This window comes from Bufo gargarizans, chromosome 9 (genome assembly GCF_014858855.1).
Source record: "Bufo gargarizans isolate SCDJY-AF-19 chromosome 9, ASM1485885v1, whole genome shotgun sequence".
Classification (NCBI taxonomy): domain Eukaryota; kingdom Metazoa; phylum Chordata; class Amphibia; order Anura; family Bufonidae; genus Bufo; species Bufo gargarizans.
In genome coordinates, this window is record NC_058088.1 from 111,756,918 (window position 1) to 111,779,311 (window position 22,394).

A 22,394-nucleotide genomic window follows, 5' to 3' on the forward strand; every position below is an offset into this window, starting at 1 on the left:
TGCTTCATTATTTCTCCCCCTGTCGGCTCTCCGCACCTCTTGTCTGTGCAAGTAAGCCTCGCCTCCGCCTCCTCCACAGAACTGAGCAACTCATGTCCTGCTGCTGGGAACAAAGTAAGTATGTGGTGTTTATTTTTTTCACTTTCTGTGAGTGGCACATAACTGGACATACTACTGGGGGCACATAACTGGACATACTACTGGGGGCACATAACAGGGCATATTACTCGGGGCACATAACTGGGCATATTACTGGGGCACATAACTGGACATATTACTGGGGGAACAGCTGGGCATATTACTGGGGGCACATAACTGGACATATTACTGGGGGCACATAACTGGACATATTACTAGGGGCACATAAGGCATATTACTGGGGGCACAGCTGGGCAAATGAATGGGGGCACATAACAGGGCATATTACTGTGGGAACAGTTGGGCATAATTCTGTGAGGGGGCACATAACTGGGCATATTACTGGGGGCACACCTGGGCATAATTCTGTGAGGGGGCACAATGTGGGCATAAATACTGTTCGGGAATAATTACTATGTGGAGCCATTAAGAGGACTGTTTAGAATAAGGGGCATAGTTAAGTTTTGGGTGGAGTTAGAGGCGCGGCCTATAGCGGAAAAAACTTGCTGTGGAGTGCTTTGTGCGCAACACAATGTGTCCCTCTTTGTTCATTTAGAAAGTTGGGAGGTATGCCATGCTTTATGTCTCTGTTGCTATGTGTCACCTCAGCTGCCCTAAAACATCAGCCATACCATCATCATGCATCACCATTATCATTGCTGCCCCAGGCCCTTGAGCTGGCATCTTCCAATCTTGGGCTGTAATTTTATTGTATGTATACTAATGCCAGAAGCCTAATAAAACTGGGGAACTGGAATTAGTGATGTGTGAGGACTATGACATAGTGGGAATTACTGAGACATGGCTGGATGATAGCTATGACTGGGCGGTTAATGCACAGGGTTACAGTCTGTTTAGAAAGGATCGCCAAAACCAGAGAGGAGGAGGTGTCTGCCTTTATGTAAAGTCCTGTCTAAAGCCCACACTATGGTATGATATAAGTGAGAGACATAAACATGTGGTGTCACTGTGGGTAGAAATACATGGAGGCAAAGACAATAATAAAATACTGATAGGAGTTTGTTATTAGCCACCTAATATACCAGGGTCCACAGAAAATCTACTACTTAGGGAAATAGAGGAGGCTGTAAATCATAATGAAGTCGTTATTAAGAGGGGATTCAACTTAACTAAATATCTTGCCTGAATGGAACATTTAAAATAAAATAATAAATCTTTATTGCGTTAGTTTATTAAAAAATAGGAGTCAAACTGCTCTACCTTGTTTAATATGGTCACTTAGATACACAGTGCTACAGTCTTAAAACCTGTCCAACATTGCCCAAATCCTCAAAGCTAGCCCTGCTCAACCCATTTCTATGCTGTGATAAGACCGATATCACGAATAATGGGGAGGGACACCAGAATAAAGGGGAAAGACAAAGAACTAGACCTCAAGGCTAGGGAAAGGGGAACGGTCACCTCCTAGGAAACCCTTAAACCTGGCCCTGACTCCTGTCAGTATGTATAGACCCTGAGGGTGGTAAAATACATACACTGTAACCTAGACCCTAGGAGCCCTGAAATGCCCTAGAGCATTGATGGCGAACCTATGGCACAGGTGCCAGAAGCGGCACTCAGAGCCCTCTCTGTGGGCGCCCACACCCTGCATAAAGTCTATGGTGTACCCATACGCCTTAGACTTTTCCGGCCCTTCATCAGCACAGGGCGCACTATGAGCAGCACAGGCAGCGCACTGAATGTAGGCAGGCTATTATGGCTACATGATAAAGTACATGGAGGATATACCATACTATATTCGTATTCAGGGTAAATTGCCGTGTTTGCACTTTGCGGTTTTGTGTTGCAGTTTGGGCACTCGGTCTGTGAAAGGTTCGCCATTACTGCCCTAGAGGTAGTGACAGGGAATGAGACCACTGGTTCTTTCCCAGGTGAACGAACCAGCGTCTCCCTGAGGCCTAACAACAACATACACAAAAGAACAACCAAATAAAAAGAGCAGTACAACTTATCTTATAGAAAATGGATGAGCAGGAACACAGGAAAGATCCACACACCAACTCTTCCAAATCCAAGCAGAAAATATCAACCGCAGGGTATGAAGTGTGAAACTAAACAGGAAAGTAGTAATAACCACAAGCTGCACCTGACATGAGGTGTGGTCATTACCAAACAACACTGAGAATCAAAAGACTGTCAGTTATCCCCACATGCAGCCAGTCTCTCAGATCTTCTAACCTCTGTCACGGGAGGTACCATGACAGCCGCACTTCATAAGGAGCAGGTTAAAAGGTTAGCAGGTAAGTAAAGAGAGCATGTGGCATTAAATCTCCGCACTTAGTAGCGCGCAGTACAACAGCATGTCGGCACTACGATGGCCGTAACCCCCCAGCAGGCGCAGTCTCAGTTGACAGCCAATCGCGGCAGGGGTGTTTCAGCTGTCTCCTCCTGCTAGTGAGAGACACTGCAGAATGTTTTGCCAGAATGGGGATCTTCCATATAAAGGTCCTTCATTTGATAAGCCTCCAAATATTGATCATACTTTTTTTGTCATGGTTAGAGTGTGTCTATCAAGAGACTGACACACTGTCAATCATTCCAGACATCAATGCTACATATAGATAAGCATAATTTCAAATAGCAAACTGGCAGTTCTATATTTAAAATGAAACAATCTGAGCGTGACACAGAAATTGTGATCAAGCCGTCCGATAAAGGGGGCAATATTGTCATTCTCTAACATATAAGCATAATGAATTCATGTTTCTAAATCCTGAACATCCAATATTGGCAACATTTGCTAGCCTACTAAAATTGCACAAAGGGCTAATACCGTTGAAAGGGAGACCAATCGTGCCCGGCATTGGAAACCTAACATCAAATATTAGTACATTTATCCTGACACGGAATGTATTTATTTTTTCCAACCAGATCTTCCACCAGCTCAGGGGTGTGGCCATGGGAAGTTCATATGCCCTAACTTATGCCAACCTCTCCCTTGTTTGGTGGGAGAGTGAGGTGGTCTTTTCCAACATCAAGTCATCGATAGTACTCTGGATAAGATTTATCGATGACGTGTTCATTTTATTGAGAGGGCAAAAGACGGAGTTCCACCAGTTTGTATCTGAATTGAATAAAAATCTATTCGGACTACATTTTATATCTGAAATAGATGCAAAGCAAATATCATTCCTGGACCTCTCTATTACGTTAGATGGTGTGACGAGACCAATCTCGCCACATTGCATTGGAGAAGCCTGGTTGCCCGCCTGCTTCCTTTAGACTATGGCCCCATGTTGAAACGCTTGATTTTCCCCTGCAAAGACATGAAAGCCGGGTCATTTGGTACTTGCTCTATTTGCACAGTGATAACCCAGATAGCTATGCCATGGAGCCCATTCGGATAACGAAAGACTATGTGAAAGACTTTGGCTCCATGGCGATTCTACTGTATTCGTTTAGTCTGAGTGCCATTCACCTAATAATATGCGCTCAGACCTGAGCTATCTGGGGATATGTTAAATGTCTATGTTTTATGCAATAGCTGCACAGTTAAATATTCTTATGTCTTTTATTGTCTTTTGCTACCATGTGGCTAATGGAGTTTTGCCTCTGCCCTTGGAGATAAATTGGATTACTTCCCAATTGTCTCCAGAACAGAAGACATTGTATAAAACGGTGTATTCTCCTGCCTGTGATAATTACATTAACCTATTGTGTAAGGTAATTGTATCACAGGCAGAGGGGAGGATTTTGTGTGGGAATGTCTGAGTGTATTGTACGGGGTTACTGGTTGTTTTACAAAACCCTGTGGGTGGTACTAATGTGTAAGAATGTGTATATAAGAACAATAAACACACAGCTCTGGCTGTCAACTGATTGACCCTCAACACGTCGCCTTGTCTCGTTCTTGGAGAGGATTTATTGTATGCTGTTCCAGTTGACTGCTAGGAGTGTAAACCCTTCATATGGTTTTTCCTATTTGGCTGTATGCAGCATTCATATGGTTTCCAGTTCGGGAGATTGGTGTCTTTAGTAGCTGCCTTTGCATCTGGAAAGGGAATATCTCTTAAACGTCTGTTTACCCCCTTTTATGTCCGGGGTGCCGTTACAGTTGGATCAGGAAAAATGGTGACCAATTTATTTAGAAAATCCACTGCAACAAACAATCTTTTGAAATGGGACAGTGGTCACCTGACAGCTCTAAAGAGAGGTATACCAAAAGGGCTGTATCTAAGAGCTCGAAGAAACTGCTTGGAGCTGGCAGATTTCAGAGTGGCAGCTCGGGAGTTGTTACAGGCCGGGTTTCAAAACTGTGGCTACCCACAAGAAAAATGTTAAAAGTGTATATCAACAAGCATTAAGTAGTAACCGTGAATAAATCCTGTATCACAAGAATAGATCTGAGAAAAGTAAGACATACAGGATTATTGACACCTTTGACAGATCCCAACGGCAGATCAGAGAGATTATTTAATCAAAATCTGACTATTGGGGCTCTTTTAACAAACCATCCCTCCATCACGTACTGACAGAACTGCAATTTATGAGACCATTTAGTTCACAGTCCCTATCAGGCTCCAAAACCAGTAAAATTAGGGCTGAGAAATGATCTAGTGGGCACATTCCCACGTGGAGCATGCTCCTTTTGCAGATAAATATTACAAGGGGGAAAATATTTTAGCAGCACGACCACAGGGATACTATATGGGCTGAGATCATTTGTGAACTGTAGGACGGTAGGTGTGATCTATCTCTTGACCTGTGAATGCAGTAAACAATATATTGGAAAAAACAAAGAGTGAATTCAGAAAAAGGTTCGGTGAGCATCTTTCGGATATTAAAAATGAGGCAGAAACACCAATAGTACGGCATGTGAGTGAATACCATGAAGGTAGAGGGGAAGCAGTCTACTTTCAAGGTGTCGAACATGTGAAGCAATCGGTGCGAGGAGGAGATGTGGATACGACCCTGTTACACAAAGAAGCCCAATGGATTTTCAGGGTGCAAACGTTGAAACCGTTGGGTCTAAATGATGGTATCTCTTATGCCTGCTTCATCTGAAGCTTTAGAGTCAATCCTGTCCACCTGTATAACATTCTCCGGTTCACACATTATAGTCGTATTTGCGACAACAGCACTGTGCTGTATGCGGACTAGTGACATCCCTGACTATTAAATATTGTATGACCATAAATCTATTCATGTAGTCTGGGTGACCTACTGGCACTCTCTATGTTTGGGACGCTAAGTTTGACACCCTGACATTCACCGAGTGCATATTTTGGAAACTCATATTCCAACGCGCTAACATGCATTGAGTATATAGTATAAACTCCCCCCCCCCCTTTCATTTTAAATATAGAACTGCCAGTTTGCTATCTGAAATGATGCTTATACAGGGAGTGCAGAATTATTAGGCAAGTTGTATTTTTGAGGATTAATTTTATTATTGAACAACAACCATGTTCTCAATGAACCCAAAAAACTCATTAATATCAAAGCTGAATATTTTTGGAAGTAGTTTTTAGTTTGTTTTTAGTTTTAGCTATTTTAGGGGGATATCTGTGTGTGCAGGTGACTATTACTGTGCATAATTATTAGGCAACTTAACAAAAAACAAATATATACCCATTTCAATTATTTATTTTTACCAGTGAAACCAATATAACATCTCAACATTCACAAATATACATTTCTGACATTCAAAAAAAACCAAAAACAAATCAGCGACCAATATAGCCACCTTTCTTTGCAAGGACACTCAAAAGCCTGCCATCCATGGATTCTGTCAGTGTTTTGATCTGTTCACCATCAACATTGTGTGCAGCAGCAACCACAGCCTCCCAGACACTGTTCAGAGAGGTGTACTGTTTTCCCTCCTTGTAAATCTCACATTTGATGATGGACCACAGGTTCTCAATGGGGTTCAGATCAGGTGAACAAGGAGGCCATGTCATTAGATTTTCTTCTTTTATACCCTTTCTTGCCAGCCACGTTGTGGAGTACTTGGACGCGTGTGATGGAGCATTGTCCTGCATGAAAATCATGTTTTTCTTGAAGGATGCAGACTTCTTCCTGTACCACTGCTTGAAGAAGGTGTCTTCCAGAAACTGGCAGTAGGACTGGGAGTTGAGCTTGACTCCATCCTCAACCCGAAAAGGCCCCACAAGCTCATCTTTGATGATACCAGCCCAAACCAGTACTCCACCTCCACCTTGCTGGCGTCTGAGTCGGACTGGAGCTCTCTGCCCTTTACCAATCCAGCCATCTGGCCCATCAAGACTCACTCTCATTTCATCAGTCCATAAAACCTTAGAAAAATCAGTCTTGAGATATTTCTTGGCCCAGTCTTGACGTTTCAGCTTGTGTGTCTTGTTCAGTTGTGGTCGTCTTTCAGCCTTTCTTACCTTGGCCATGTCTCTGAGTATTGCACACCTTGTGCTTTTGGGCACTCCAGTGATGTTGCAGCTCTGAAATATGGCCAAACTGGTGGCAAGGGGCATCTTGGCAGCTGCACGCTTGACTTTTCTCAGTTCATGGGCAGTTATTTTGCGCCTTGGTTTTTCCACACGCTTCTTGCGACCCTGTTGACTATTTTGAATGAAACGCTTGATTGTTTGATGATCACGCTTCAGAAGCTTTGCAATTTTAAGAGTGCTGCATCCCTCTGCAAGATATCTTACTATTTTTGACTTTTCTGAGCCTGTCAAGTCCTTCTTTTGACCCATTTTGCCAAAGGAAAGGAAGTTGCCTAATAATTATGCACACCTGATATAGGGTGTTGATGTCATTAGACCACACCCCTTCTCATTACAGAGATGCACATCACCTAATATGCTTAATTGGTAGTAGGCTTTCGAGCCTATACAGCTTGGAGTAAGACAACATGCATAAAGAGGATGATGTGGTCAAAATACTCATTTGCCTAATAATTCTGCACGTAGTGTATATGTAGCATTGATGGCTGGAATGATTGACAGTGTGTCAGTTTCTTTATAGACACACTCTTACCATAACAAAAAAAGTATGATCAATATTCTGAGGCTTATCAAATGAAGGACCTTTATATGGAAGATCCCCATTCTGGCAAAACATTCTGCAGTGTCTCTCAGCTGATTGACAAGTATAGCCGCCAATAGGTTCCTCCTGTTACGTATGTGCAATTGTAAGCACTCCCCAGCATCGCCACACTACACTAGCAGCTGACGACAAGACGCAGGAAAATACGGCTGAAACTCCCCTGCCGCGATAGGTCGTCAACTGAGACCGCACCTGCTGAGGGGCGGAGTCTGAACTACTTAATGCCGGCGTGTGAGTGGACGGTTATGGCTGTCATAGTGCCGACATGCTGCTGCACTGCACTGCACTCTACTAAGTGCGGAGATTTAATGCCACATGATCTCTTTACTTATCTGCTAACCTTTTAACCAGCTCCTGATAAAGTGCGGTCTTACCACCGCAGAGAAACGCGTTGAATGGGATAGTGATTAGCGGGGCTACCTTTGAGGATTTGGGCAATGAGGACAGGTGTTAAGACAGTAGCACTGTGTATCTAAGTGACCATATTAAACAAGGTTGAGATACAAAGCCCATTGTTCCTTAGGAAATGTTCCCTACGGTATTGATCCAAATATAATAAATTGCCTGCCTTATATATTGGCAGGCACTGAGATTTGTGGTGATAGTGACACTGTTAGAGTTTGAGTCCTATTTTTAAATAAAATAACACAATAAAGATGTATTTTTTATACGTTCCATTCAGGCAAGATATTTAGTTTTTAGGACGAGGGATGTAAACATTCATCTATTAATTTATTATATTGGACTTCAACTTAAAAATGAAAGTTGTAAATCTTATAAAGGAAACAGGTTCTTGGCAGTAACCAAAGACGATTACCTTTCCCAACTGGTTCACGACCTGACTAGAGGGATGGCCATAATAGACTTAGTACTAATAGACCTGACAGAGCAACAAATGTACAGGTTGTGGACACCTGGGAAATAGTGACCATAAAATAATAACCTTCCAATTGTCATTTAAAAGAGTGTTTCTTCAGTGAGGAACAAAAATACGAAACTTCAAAAAAAACTAAATTTTACCAGCTAAGAGAGGCCATTGGCCTCACTAACTGGTACAAAGTCTCACTAACTGGCACAAAATTGAATATTTTCAAAACCATTCTAAACTCTAATTGTGAGAGGTACATACATTACGGGAATAAAAGGGTGTGGATGCATAGAATCGTAAAGAAAGCATTACAATCACTAAGGCTACTTTCACACTAGCGTTCTGCTGTCCGCTCGTGAGCTCCGTTTGAAGGGGCTCACGAGCGGACCCGAACGCTTCCGTCCAGCCCTGATGCAGTCTGAATGGATGCAGATCCGCTCAGACTGCATCAGTCTGGCGGCGTTCAGCCTCCGCTCCGCTCGCCTCCGCACGGCCAGGCGGACAGCTGAACGCTGCTTGCAGCAGAGTTCAACAGGGGCCTGGATGTATTTCTGGAGTGTAATAATATTACAGATTATAGCTACTTGATAGGGGTCGTTTATCCAGGTAGTTATTCTGGTTGCCTGCTTGAAGTCGAGAAGGATTTTTTTCCCACTAAAATGAGAAAAATTGGCTTCTACCTCACTGTTTTTTTTTTTTGCTTTCCAACTTACAGGATAGCAGGCTGAACTGGATGGACAGTTTTTTTAGCCTTACAAACTATGTTACTATGTTATATCAGACATCATTATGGCCTGAAGATTGTCCATGACCCCAGGAGAGGCCTGTGCTTCCTTTCCATCTGGTGAGTTCAGGGACAATAGCCGCATGTTGTAGTCCTGAGGCTGCTGAGCGGCTATTATTCACATCCACATCACTTACACTACATGATAGGTATAGGCACCCACACTACATTATAGGTATAAATGCCCAAACATAGTAGAGAGATAGAGATATTGATATCAATAATATGGTTCCGCGCGACATTACTCCACACTTCCTACAATACCATAAGCAGAGGTAATCGTGCATTCATAGCATTAATCCAAATATGTATATGTACCTGTTTGAACTTTGCTGTCACTTTTCTGTGCGTACCGATCCTCTCTTGTATGCTGGCACTTGTATATTAGAGTGGGATAGGGAGCCCTATGTGATTTGTTAAAAATGAGCTTTCCCCGGCCGGTGGCACCGCTCGATGTTAGACTTGCTAGCTCAGGCTCAAGAGGAGGAGATTTTATTTTAAAAAAATGTCTAAAGCGGAGACACGTTGGATTTTTAATATTAATAGATTAGCACCAATAGGGTTAAACTCAGAGATTGAATTATTTGCATTTGAATAAAGGAGAAAAGTATGAGAGAGAACTAAGGGTTAAAAATGGGAGGAGAACCCTATATAAGGAATACTAGGTGAAAAAGTCTGCATCCCTGACGAAGGATATCGATTATCCGAAACGCGATGGAGCTTTTTTTTTTTTTACACTCCTAGATACCCGTGACCTAGTTCAGTGATGTCACATAGCTATCGGATTTTAGCGCAAGCTAACGAGTCTAACATCGAGCGGTGCCACCGGCCGGGGCAAGCTTATTTTTAACAAATCACATAAGGCTCCCTATCCCACTCTAATACAGAAGTACCAGCATACAAGAGAGGATCGGTCCGCGCAGAAAAGTGAAGGCAACGTTCAAACAGGTACATATACATATTTGGATTGCCGCTGTGAATGCACCTTTACCTCTGCTTATAGTATTGTAGGAAGTGTGGGGTATTCTCGCAAGGAACCATATTATTGATATTAGTTTTCCCGCATTTTGCAGCAGTGGCGGTACCGCAGCGTCAGTGATAGGTCATAGAGTCTAAAAGCGCTGGAGTAATATAGTTCTTAAGTACGGTGTTTCAGTTATCGCAATACACTACTGCAGTTATACCCTCGACAGTAAAGACATTAATTCACAATTAAGAAATATGTCAGAATTATAGTGGGACAGAAAGGAACGTATCCAAAAAGTACAAACGTTCTTTGGGTCATATAAGAGACAATCTAAGTCCCTAAATAATGATACTAGTGTACAATTTATACAGATTAAACATATATTGAAAGATTTGGAGCAGTTACTCATATTAGAAAAGAAAGATCTATGGGAAATCACTTCATTAGAGAAATATCTGGAATGAGATATAATACCCAAAGGATTAAAAGTGGAAAAAGTGTTATTAGGAGACATAGGAAACAACAGTGTAACGAATTAATGGGAACGTATGTTTCATGAATTTTCAAGGAATGCAACTAAATGTATTATTAACAAGAGAAAAGAAAGATTAATATGAACAAATAGAGAGATCATGGTAACATTTGAGAAATTAAGACCAAGGAAAGACCATATGAGTATAAAACAGATAGTAGAAAATATAAAAAGGATACTACACCAAAAGGAAGATAAAATAAGGGAGAAGAAAATTTGGAAATTGAATCATGATGCCCTCGCCAAAAATCCAGTAAAGTATCACGAATCCATGATCCCCAATTCATTTCAAACAGTAGATGAATTTATACAAAGTGGGAAAAATGATATGGAAGAATTATCATCCATTATCACTATACATAATGAAGAAGAAGAAGACAACAACCTAAACTATAGAACCCCACTAACCCCAGAAATTATAATAAAAAGAAAAGATGGATTTAATGTACAAAAAAGTAATCAATTTGATGTGTTAACAGATTGTAGTGAGGAGAGCATTGAGGATGTAGTCCAGCAACAACATCAAAGCTTACAAAATGATACACCAAAAAATAGTAACGATGATAAGGAAAAAGAAGAGAAAAATGTTGTACAAAAAAAGAGCATCCAATATAATGATGAAAGGAATAACAGAAATATGGGGATAGATATAAAGAAGGAGAAAGAGATGGAGGGTGAAGCGGGTAATGAACAAAGAGAATAAGAAGAAGGCAGTGGTAAAAAAAAGAAAGAAGTAAAACAGGATTTTTCTCAGGCCACAAGGAAAGGAAATACAAAAGGGGAAGTAGGGGAGGGAAACTCACCAAAAAGAAGAAGTCATCATCAAATGGACCAATAAAGCAATCAGGACAAAAGGTTTATAATTTGAGTAAATATACACTCAAGGAAGGAGAACAAAAAATATTAGAGAAAGGTTTGAAGTTTGTGCGACAACATTTTTGAAATAAATTTGAGGCGTTCATAGGGATACGAAAATGTATGAGGAGATTAGCACTAAAGAAATATTTCATGAAGAAAAATGATCAAAAAAATCATTAAAAAAAATAAAAATGAAAGAGGTGATAATGATATTAAAACCCCTTACTAACCACTAATACACCTTTTTACTGACGTAAACAAAGGGTGTTTTAGCTAAACGACTGGCTTTAATCAATTATTACATGTAACCAAAATGGTGCATTAAAAACTATAACGTGTCCTGCAAAAAATAAGACTTCATACAAGTACATTGATAAAAAAACAAAAAACTTAAAGCACTTGGAATGCAATTTAAAAAAAATGTGCATGGTCACTAAGGGGTTAAGGAAGAGATTAATAATGACTATTTATGAACCTAGTAGTAATAGATATATTGAAGGTAAAAGGTCCCCAAAAATCCAAAAAACTACAATATATGAGCAATATATCAAAAGTGGAGAGGGAAGCTGTAACTGGCGATGCAAGAGAATAACAACATCATTATACGTCCAGTGGACAAAGGTGGTGGCATCGTAATTATGGATAAAGAAAATTATTGCAAGGAGGCATACAACTTATTGCGGGTCCAAAAAACATATAGAATATTGAAGAAAGATCCAACGGAAACATAAAAAAGAAAAAATAATTAAATGGATTAATACAAAGGGGCAAAAAACAAGGTATATTAAATAAAAAGGAGGCAGAATTTGTAGAAATCAGACACCCGAGGATTGTGGCCTTCTAACAGAATCCCCAAATCCATAAAAGTACAATGATACCGCCTGGTAGACCGATTGTATCGGGCACTGGATGTCTAACCAGCAATTTATCGGGGTATGTTGATTTCAACTTACAGCCTTGTGCCCAGGTGTTACTGACCTATTTGAAAGACACTAAGCACATTTTACAGATATTAAATTAAATAGACTGGAGATCGCAGTATATTATCAGTACACTTGAGGTAAAATCACTTTATACTATAACAGAAAATGAGAAAGAACGTGAAGCTGCAATTTTTATTTTTTTTTAAACAGGGAGAACTACCTAGAGATCAAATCGATTTCATAGAGGAGTGTATATTGTTTATTTTAAAGAAAAATTATTTTATTTTTGAGGATACTTTTTACCTTCAGCAGTGGGGAACTGCGATGGGGACGAGATTCGCACTGGGGATCCACCCCAATGGCGAGCTCCCGGTGAATGAATCTCGTCCTCTGGAAACGTTTAGGGGGAAGTAAAATTGGTGCAATTTTTTTTAACCACTTCATATCCGTCCTATGGGTGGATGTTTAACGCTGGATGGACGTTCTGGAACGTCCATTCAGAGATCGCAGCCGCACACTAATCGTGCAGCTGCAGAGCGGATTGCCCACTGTCGGTGACAGCAGGGCAACCCAGAGAGAAGGCAGGGACAGTTCCCAGGTGTCCCTGCCTTCTAGATCGCTGTATACACAGCGCTCACCGAGCGCTGTGAATACAGATCAGGAAGCACTATGGGCTTCCTGTTCTGGCCCGGCGGTCATGTGACTGCCGACTCGGGAGAGTGAAGGAGCTGTCGGGTCTTTTACAGACCTCGATCAGCCCTGCACTGAGGCTGCACAGCACAGTGCTGTACATCCTCTCTAGGGGGTGTATTTTGCCTGTAACTGGGGCTACTATATCAGAGAAATCAATAGTGAAAAAAATAAAATAAAAAATGAAGTCAAATATCCCCCAGAGGTCTTGTATGACCTTATGGGGGACGCAAAGTGTAAAATAAAAAAATATAAAAAAAAATAGTGTTTTACAAAAAAATAAAAAGTTTCACATGTAAAAAAAAATCTCCCCAATTAAGTAATAAAAAAAAAATAAAAAAAATAGGAAAAAATAAATAAAAGACATATTTGGTATTGCAGCGTCCGTGACGGCCGGCTCTATAACTATATCACGTGATCCACCGTGTTCGATAAACACCATAATAAATAAACAGTGTCAAAAAAAGCCATTTTTGTCACATTACAGAAAGTGCAACACAAAGTGATCAAAAAGGTGTCTGCCCCACAAAATGATACCAATAAAGCAGTCACCTCATTCCGCAAAAAATGAGCCCCTACACAAGAAAATTGCAAAAAAAAAATAATATATAGCTCTCAGAACATGGAGACATTAAAACATCATTTTTGTTTTCAAAAATGCTATTATTGTGTTCAAGTGAAATAAATATTAGGTATCGCCACGTCCGTAACAACCATCTCTACAAAAATATCACATAACCTAACCCCTCAGGTGAACAGTGCCAAGCGATCAAAAAGTCATATGCATCCTAAAATAGAACCAATAAAACCGTCATCTCATATAAAAAAAAATGAGCCCCTACATAAGACAACAAAAACAACAAAAAAAAAATATGGCTTTCAGAATGTGGAGACACAAAAAAAAAATATAATTTTCAAAAATGCTTTATTATGTAAAACTGAAACAAAAAAATAAATAAAAAGTTGTCATATTTGGTATTGTCTCATCCGTAACCTGCTCTATAAAAATAGCACATAATCTAACCTGTCAGATGAACATTGTAAATAACAAAAAGTAAACACGGTGCCAAAACAGCTATTTTTTGTTACCTTGCCTCACAAAAAGTGTAATATAGAGCAACAAAAAATCATATGTACCCTAAAATAGTACCAACAAAACTGCCACCTTATACCGTAGTTTCCAAAATGGGGTAACTTTTTGGGAGTTTCTACTCTAGGGGTGCATCAGGGGGTCTTCAAACCAGTTTAGCAAAATCTGCCTTCAAAAACTACATGGCGCTCATTTCCTTCTGCGCCTTGCCGTGTGCCCGTACAGCAGCTTATGACCCCATATGGGGTGTTTCTGTAAACAACAGAATCAGGGCCATAAATATTGAGTTTTGCTTGTCTGTTAACCCTTGCTTAGTTACTGGAAAAATGGAAAATTTGACAAAAAAGTGAAATTCTGAGATTTCATCTCCATTTTCCATTAATTCTTGTGGAACACCTAAAGGGCTAACAAAGTTTGTAAAATCAGTTTTGAATACCTTGAGGGATGTAGTTTCTTAAATAGAGTAACTTTTTTGGAGTTTCTACTCCAGGGGTGCATTAGGGGTCTTCAAAATCTGCCTTCCAAAAACCATATGGCATTCCTTTCCTACTGCTCCCTGCCATGTGGCCATACAGCAGCTTACGACCACATATGGGGTGTTTCTCTAAACTACAGAATCAGGGCCATAAATATTGAGTTTTGCTTGGCTGTTAACCCTTGCTTAGTTACTGGAAAAATGGATTCAAATGGAAAATTTTCCAAAAAAGTGAAATTCTGAAATTTCATCTCCATTTTCCATTAATTCTTGCGGAACACCTAAAGGGCTAACAAAGTTTGTAAAATTAGTTTTGAATACCTTGAGAGATGTAGTTTCTTAAATAGAGTAACTTTTTTGGAGTTTCTACTCCAGGGGTGCATTAGTTACTGGAAAAAATTGATTAAAATTGAAAATTTGCCAAAATATAGAAATTCTCCATATTCCATTAATTCTTGTGGAACATCTAAAGGGTAACCAAAGTTTGTAAAATCAGTTTTGAATACCTTGAGGGGTGTGTTTTTAAAAAGTTTCTACTCTAGGGGTGCATCAGGGGGGCTTCAAATGGGACATGGTGTCAAAAAACCAGTCCAGCAAAATCTGCCTTTCAAAAACCATATGGCATTCCTTTCCTTCTGCGCCCTGCCGTGTGGCCATACAGCAGTTTACTACCACATATGCGGTGTTTCTGTAAACTACAGAATCAGGGAAATAAACATTGAGTTTTGTTTGGCTGTTCACCCTTACTTTGTTACTGAAAAAAATTGACAAATGTGCCCAAAAATTGAAATTCTGAAATGTTATCTCCATATTCCATTAACTCTTGTGGAACACCTAAAGGGTTACCAAAGTTTGTAAAAATCAGTTTTGACTACCTTGAGGGGTGTAGTTTCTAATATGGGGTCATTTCTGGGTGGTTTCTATTATGTAAGCCTCCCAATATGACTTCAGACCTGAACTGGTCCTGAAAAAGTTGATTTTGGAAATTTTCTGAAATATTTCAAAATTTGCTTCTAAACTTATAAGCCTTCTAATGTCCCCCCCAAAAAAAATTACATTCACAAAATGATCCAAACATGAAGTAGACATATGGGAAATGTAAAGTAATAACTATTTTTGGAGGTATTACTATCTATTATAAAAGTAGAGAAATTGAAATTTGCAAAAAAAAATTATTATAAAAAATTACATTTTTTGACTCCATTTTACCACTGTCATGAAGTACAATATGTGAGTAGAAAACAATCTCAGAATGGCCTGGACCTGGATAAGTAAAAGCGTGTTAATGTTATTACCACATAAAGTGACACATATCCGATTTGCAAAAATTGGCCTGGTCAGGAAGGGGGAAATGGCCCGGATGTGAAGTGGTTAAAGAATTAAATAAATATGAATTTTATTTGGAATTTACACCGATGTTTAATACAAGGGAGATACATTTTTTTAGTCTTAACTATTTCTATAGAGAAGGGTAAAATATGTACAAGGACATATAACAAACCCACAGATGTGAATAGTTTTATTTCACAAGATAGTTGTCATCTCCCCCAGTGGTGGAAAAGAGCCAATTCATGCGAATGAAAAGAAACTGTACAAAAAGGGAGGATTATGAGAAAGAAGTAGAGGAAATACAACCTAAATTTGAATCAAAAGGTTACAGTAGATACAGGTTAATAGAACAAAAAAAACAATAATAGCTGAATTAGAGAGACAGGAATTAATTAAGAATAAGAAATGTGAGAATGAAAATGGAGAAGAGAATGATGGGGAACAATTTGAAATACTGCCTATTATTACACAATATAACTGTCAGACTAAGATGATTAAAAACATCATTAAAAAACATTGGGACATTTTGAAAGAGGATAAAATAGTAGGTGATTATATCCCCAAGTTCCCCAAATTTATATATAAGAAGGCTAGAAATGTGGGGAATTTGGTGGCATCAACAAATAAATGCATAAATATACAGGTGAATAATCCAAAAATAAAGCAATCATGTGGGATATGCAAAAGGTTAAAAATTACAAAAAAATCTGGAAGAAATACACAAGTAAAAAATACAGATGGCTCATTTGTGCATGATATGAGAGACTATATCACATGTAATAGTCGAGGTGTTATTTTACTCATTAAAGGGGTGTTGTCACGGCCATGGCTGTGACCGTGACTCCTTAACCGCATGCGGTTGCCTGCGGTTTGGATTGGGTGTTCAACCACAGGTGAGGGCCGCTGGTGTGTGGCCTCACTTGTGGTTGCCGCGGGCAACTAGTCGTGCTGTGTATGTGTCAGCAGAGCAGCCTGAGTGGTGCTGGGCAGCTTGCTGCAGTGGCATGCAGTTACACCTGACAACCTCTATGTTAGGTGTGTGTGTATGGTGTGCACTGTGTTTTGTGTGCACTTCCCCTTTAAGTGGTGTTTTCCCTTCCCTGGTGGTGGAAGGGTTAACTCCCTTTCTGTGTGTGTGAGACACTGGGTATGTCTGTGTGGGTGTGGCCACTTAGGCCTATAAAGCCTCTGTGTTTGGCCTGTCTCAGTGGGTTTCTTCAGCCATGCTTAGCTGGAGCAGCCTCCTGTGAATACCATCTGCCAGTGAGGGCCACCCCCTGTGGTCATAAATGTAAAACTAATTGTGACTCTTAAGTGTATGTCAAGTTTATGTGTGATGTCTATTTGTTGTTTTCCTTGTTTTTCTGTGCAGCTATGGATCTGGGTCCCTGTGTGTGGATGCGTTGTGATCTTCAGCTTGCCAGCACAGGGATCCAGTCAGCAAGGCTGTGGCAGGTAGGTGGAACTGGTTTAGTTCACCTGCCATATCCATAGATCTGTTTGTGTTTCCCCTTTTCCCTGCAGCTTGGCCAGTGAGACCCCTGTTCCTCCGTGTCCAGAAGGAACAGGCCGTCTTACCCTGACTCCTAGTCCAGGGACCGGTCGGAGGGTGAGTTAGGGATCCGAGGGTCCTGAGCATGGGTCCTCCTACCTTAAAGGTCGGCCCATGCAGCTAGGAGTTAGGGTCAGATTAGGGATGCGATTAGGAGGTGACCTGCTCCCTAATTCTGTCGTCCTGGCCGAGCAGGGGTTAACATCATCTGGCATCGCACGGCTGAGGATTTTCCCCATCCTCAGCCGTGACAGGTGTTCCCATCTTAATGATCACTGTTAAATCTGTTAATGAGAAGACTTCAATCAAGATGGAGCCCGCTTCCTGCCGAGTGCTGAAACCAGGAAGTGGACAGCGCGCTGGGAGCAGGTAAGTATGAAAAGGCGTGTTGAGAATACCCCTTTAACTTGTCCATGTAATAAGATATATATAGGACGTACAAAAAGGTTCTTAAATAAGAGAGTGGGGGAACATATTTACAATATTCACTGAAAATACGATGTCCACCCCTTATCCCGACATTATAAGGGTACTTTCACACTAGCGTTAACTTTTTCCGGTATTGAGTTCCGTCATAGGGGCTCAATACCGGAAAAAAACGTTTCAGTTTTGTCCTAATGCTTTCTAAAAAATGGAGAGCAATCCATTCAGTATGCATCATGATGTCTTCAGTTCAGTCCCTTTTACGGTATTTTCTCCGGCCAAATTTCCGGAACACTTGCTGGATTTCCGGATCCGCATTCATTTCCATTTAAATCTATTAATGCCGAATCTGGTAGCAAGCGTTCCGGAAAAACTGATCCGGTTTCCCGGTTGGCACATGCGCAGACCTCTAAATTTGTGAAAAAGATAAATACCAAATCCGTTTTTCCAGATGACACCAGAAACACAACCGGTATTGCAATGCATTTGTCCGACGGATCCGCATCCGGAAACAAATGATATCCGTTTGCATACGGATTTCCAGATCCTGCCGGATTCTTCTAATGCTAGTGTGAAAGTAGCCTTAGGAGAAACATGGGGGTTTAAGTGAGGGAACTCAATTTAGTGGAATAGAAATAGTTAAGGGAGATAAAAGAGGGGGAGATTTTATTCAAAAAATGTCTAAATCGGAGACACGTTGGATTTTTGACATGAATAGATTAGTACCAATAGGGTTAAACTCAGAGATTGAATTATTTGCATTTGAATGAATGAGAAAAGTATGAGAGGGAACTAAGGGTTAAAAATGGGAGGGGAGGAGAACCCTATATAAGGAATACTAGGTGAAACAGTCTGCATCCCTGACGAAGGATATCGATTATCTGGAACGCAATGGAGCTTTTTTTTTTACTCTCCTAGATACCCGTAATCTAGTTCAGTGACGTCACATAGCGCTCGGATTTGAGCCTGAACTAGCGAGTCTAACATCGAGCGGTGCCACCGGCCGGGGCAAGCTCACATAGGGCTCCCTATCCCACTCTAATATACAAGTACCAGCATACAAGAGAGGATCGGTACGCACAGAAAAGTGACAGCAAAGTTCAAACAGGTACATATACATATTTGGATTGCCGCTGTGAATGCACCTTTACCTCTGCTTATGGTATTGTAGGAAGTGTGGGGTATTCTCGCAAGGAACCATATTATTGGTATTAGTTTCCCCGCATTTTGCAGCAGTGGCGGTACCGCAGCGTCAGTGATAGGTCATAGAGGATAAAAGCACCAGCGTAATCTAGTTCTTAAGATAGAGATATTGGCTGCATCCTGGGATTTATTCTGATCGCCATATTTGGGGTCAGGAAGGAATTTCCCCCAACAGTTGAGGAGAACCTCACAGGGGTTTTAGTCTTCCTCTGGATCTTCATGGCCACAAACAGGTTAAGTATAATGGGTTAGCTGACACATTAGTACTATAATAAAAATTTATAAAACACAAAAAAAACCTTTTGTTTAAAAAAACATATTCACACAATCCTACATATGAAATTAGTAGAAATCTAAAAAATTTGTATGATATGCTTCTTCTATTTATTCCCATATCACACAAGTCAAGTATCAGTCTTTGATCCTGGGATTTATGCTGATCACCAGAATTGGGGCCAGGAAGGAATATACCCCTCCCCCCTATTGTTAGGAGGACAATTGTTCCATTGGGGGTTATCACTTTCCTCTGAATCAACATGGCCCGTAAATAGGTTTTAATAAAGTAGATAAATAATTTACACATACATTTAGTATATACAGTCTTAACACATATAAAAGTCACACAGGTTATTGTCATGCATTTTTAAAGGGGTTGTCCAGGCTAGATATTAATAACCTATCTTCAGGGGGACAAAAAGCAATGTTGGATGTCAGCATTGCTGCTACATCTGAATGTAACTGTGCCTTCACCTAAAAGACCAAGCAATGTCTCAGCCTCCGAAGAGCCTTTTTTTAAGTTGCCCCCCCCCCTCATCTATATTTGTAGTCAGGACAACACCTTTAAAGGGTTCCTATCACCTGGAATGCGATCCTACCTCTGAGCCAGCAGACGAATTCTCGTGCCTGCACCGTGTTCGTCTGTATTCGGCGCAGGCGCAGGGACTGTCTGAGCTCCCTGCACCGGCATCTCCACTGCGCCTGCGCCATCTGTTCCTTGGAGCACTCTGATGTAATCGGCGCAGTGGAGATGTCTGTGCAGGGTGCGGTCAGACATTTACTGCGCCTGCGCCGAATACAGACGCGCACGGCGCAGGCGCGAGAATTCGCCTGCTGGCTCAGAGGGAGGATCGCATTCCAGAGGAGATGGGCGGGCTGGAGGGACGCGCTGGGTGGCATTTTGTGTGAGCAGACCGAGCCTCTAGGTGCTGAAAAGACGCCCCCATAGCACCTAGAGGCTCATTAGCATATCAATAAAAGTTCATTTTTTAGGCAAACGGCTGCTCACAAAGGTATTATAATAGCATTGTTTGGTAGAGCAGACACTAGCGGATCGCTAGTGTCTGAGAGCTAATTATGTCAAAACGAGGTGATAGAAACCCTTTAAGCCCTATAGCCATAGTTAAGTCATTTTATTGATGCTATGACCCAGATGTTTAACAGAATCCAGACCACAGTGTCAAATAAGTGCCACCAAACACACACACACACATTAGTAAAGTTCCCATGTTACACTGCTCTCCTGTCCATACCGGATCTTCTGTACCGATACCACTTACATGCTGCAGTAAGGGTGCATTCACATTACCATATGTATTTTACAGTCTGCAAAACACAGATCTACAAAATACTAATGAAATCCATGTGGCATCTGTTTTTTCTGAGGACCCATTGACTTCAATAGGTCAGATTCTATATTTTGCGTAACGGATGTACGGATCTCAAGGGTACCCTAGGGAAATTGAAAGAGTGATGCTTATCAGGTGCTGTACGAAACCACAGGGGTAGAGGTTTTGCTTGGTCGCACAGCGTTATCTGTTGGTTCTCTTTGTATTATGCCAATTTGCTTTGGTGGAATATTCTTCTACTTGCACTGATTATTTTTTGTACAACTTCATAAAATGTGTTGTCTTTGTGTATTTTTACTACATGTATGATGGTCAGTTGAAGTGATGACATTTGAATATGGTTTTGTTTTCCTTTGCTAAAGAATGAAACCAAATAAAATATATACCGTATTTTTCGCCGTATAAGACGCACTTTTTCCCCCCCAAAAGTGGGGGGGAAATAGCAGTGCGTCTTATACGGCGAATGTAGCCGATTTTGCTTAGTTTTCAATGATACACCCGCCGCGATGCCGTGCGGCGGGTATATCAGCTGTGAGGGAGGAGGGGCTGGGGGCGGCATCTGCATTTATAATGACAGCGGGGCCCGTGCAGTGACTGTATTCTACTACACGGGCCCCGCTTACTGTACAATCATATCCCTAATACCGTAGTTAATTGTTGTGTGCACTGCATGTAAAAGCATAATGAGCGATGATGAGCGCTATTACTTACAATTAGAAGCGCTTGCCGTTAGGAGCAGAGAGGAGGGAGGAGGCAGGCCGGGAGGACGGGCGCTGGCAGTGTGAGTCATACGTCACGCGCCTGCGCCGCCTGCTTCATGAATGAAGCAGGCGGCGTGGGCGCATGACGGATGACTCACACTGCCAGCGCCCGTCCTCCCGGCCTGCCTCCTGCCTGCCTCCTCCCTGCTCCGAACGGCAAGCGCTTCTAATTGTAAGTAATAGCGCTCATCATCGCTCATTATGCTTTTACATGCAGTGCACACAACAATTAACTACGGTATTAGGGATATGATTGTACAGTAAGCGGGGCCCGTGTAGTAGAATACAGTCACTGCACGGGCCCCGCTGTCATTATAAATGCAGATGCGACCCCCACCCCCATTATAAAAGCAAATGCGACCCCCACACTTATGGAGGGGATCTGTGGATGACACATAGCATAAGATGCTATATATGTGTCATCCACAGATCCCCACCATAACTGTCATACACAGATCCTCATAACAGCGCCATCCAGAGAGGATCCCCTATAAGTGTCACCCACAGATCCCCCATAACAGTGCGTCATCCACAGATCCCCATAACAGTGCATCACCCACAGACCACAATTAGTTCAAAATATTTTTTTTCTTATTTTCCTCCCCAAAAACCTAGGTGCGTCTTATACGCCGGTGCGTCTTATACGGCGAAAAATACGGTATATAAAAAAGAAGACTTTCTGGTATCCCTTGTAGAAAGTTTGCAAACATTGTAGATGCCAGGAAATGTCCTTATAGGGTCTGAGGCAAATCCACCCCTGGCAATAGCAATGAACTGGACATCAAAGTATCAATACTTCAATACTTGGTGCCACCCTAACTACAAGTACTCTTTGCATCGCTTTCCTACAGTCGACAAGCTGCATTTATGTGCGAATGTGAGAACATAATTGAAGTGCTGAAGAAGGGTGTGAGGGCTCGGACACAGGCCACCGCACCGCTTCAGTAGAGTTATGCTGCTCATGAGTCTCCTGCTATGTGTAGACATTACTGTAGAACAGTGGTGCCCAACCATTTTTCATCTGGGGGCCGCAATACACATTAATTTAGCCGGCCAGAACCAGGTAGCTTTGCCAGAAAGAAAAGTAATCATTAAAAAGAAAAATTATTCTAGTAATTTAGATAACACAATA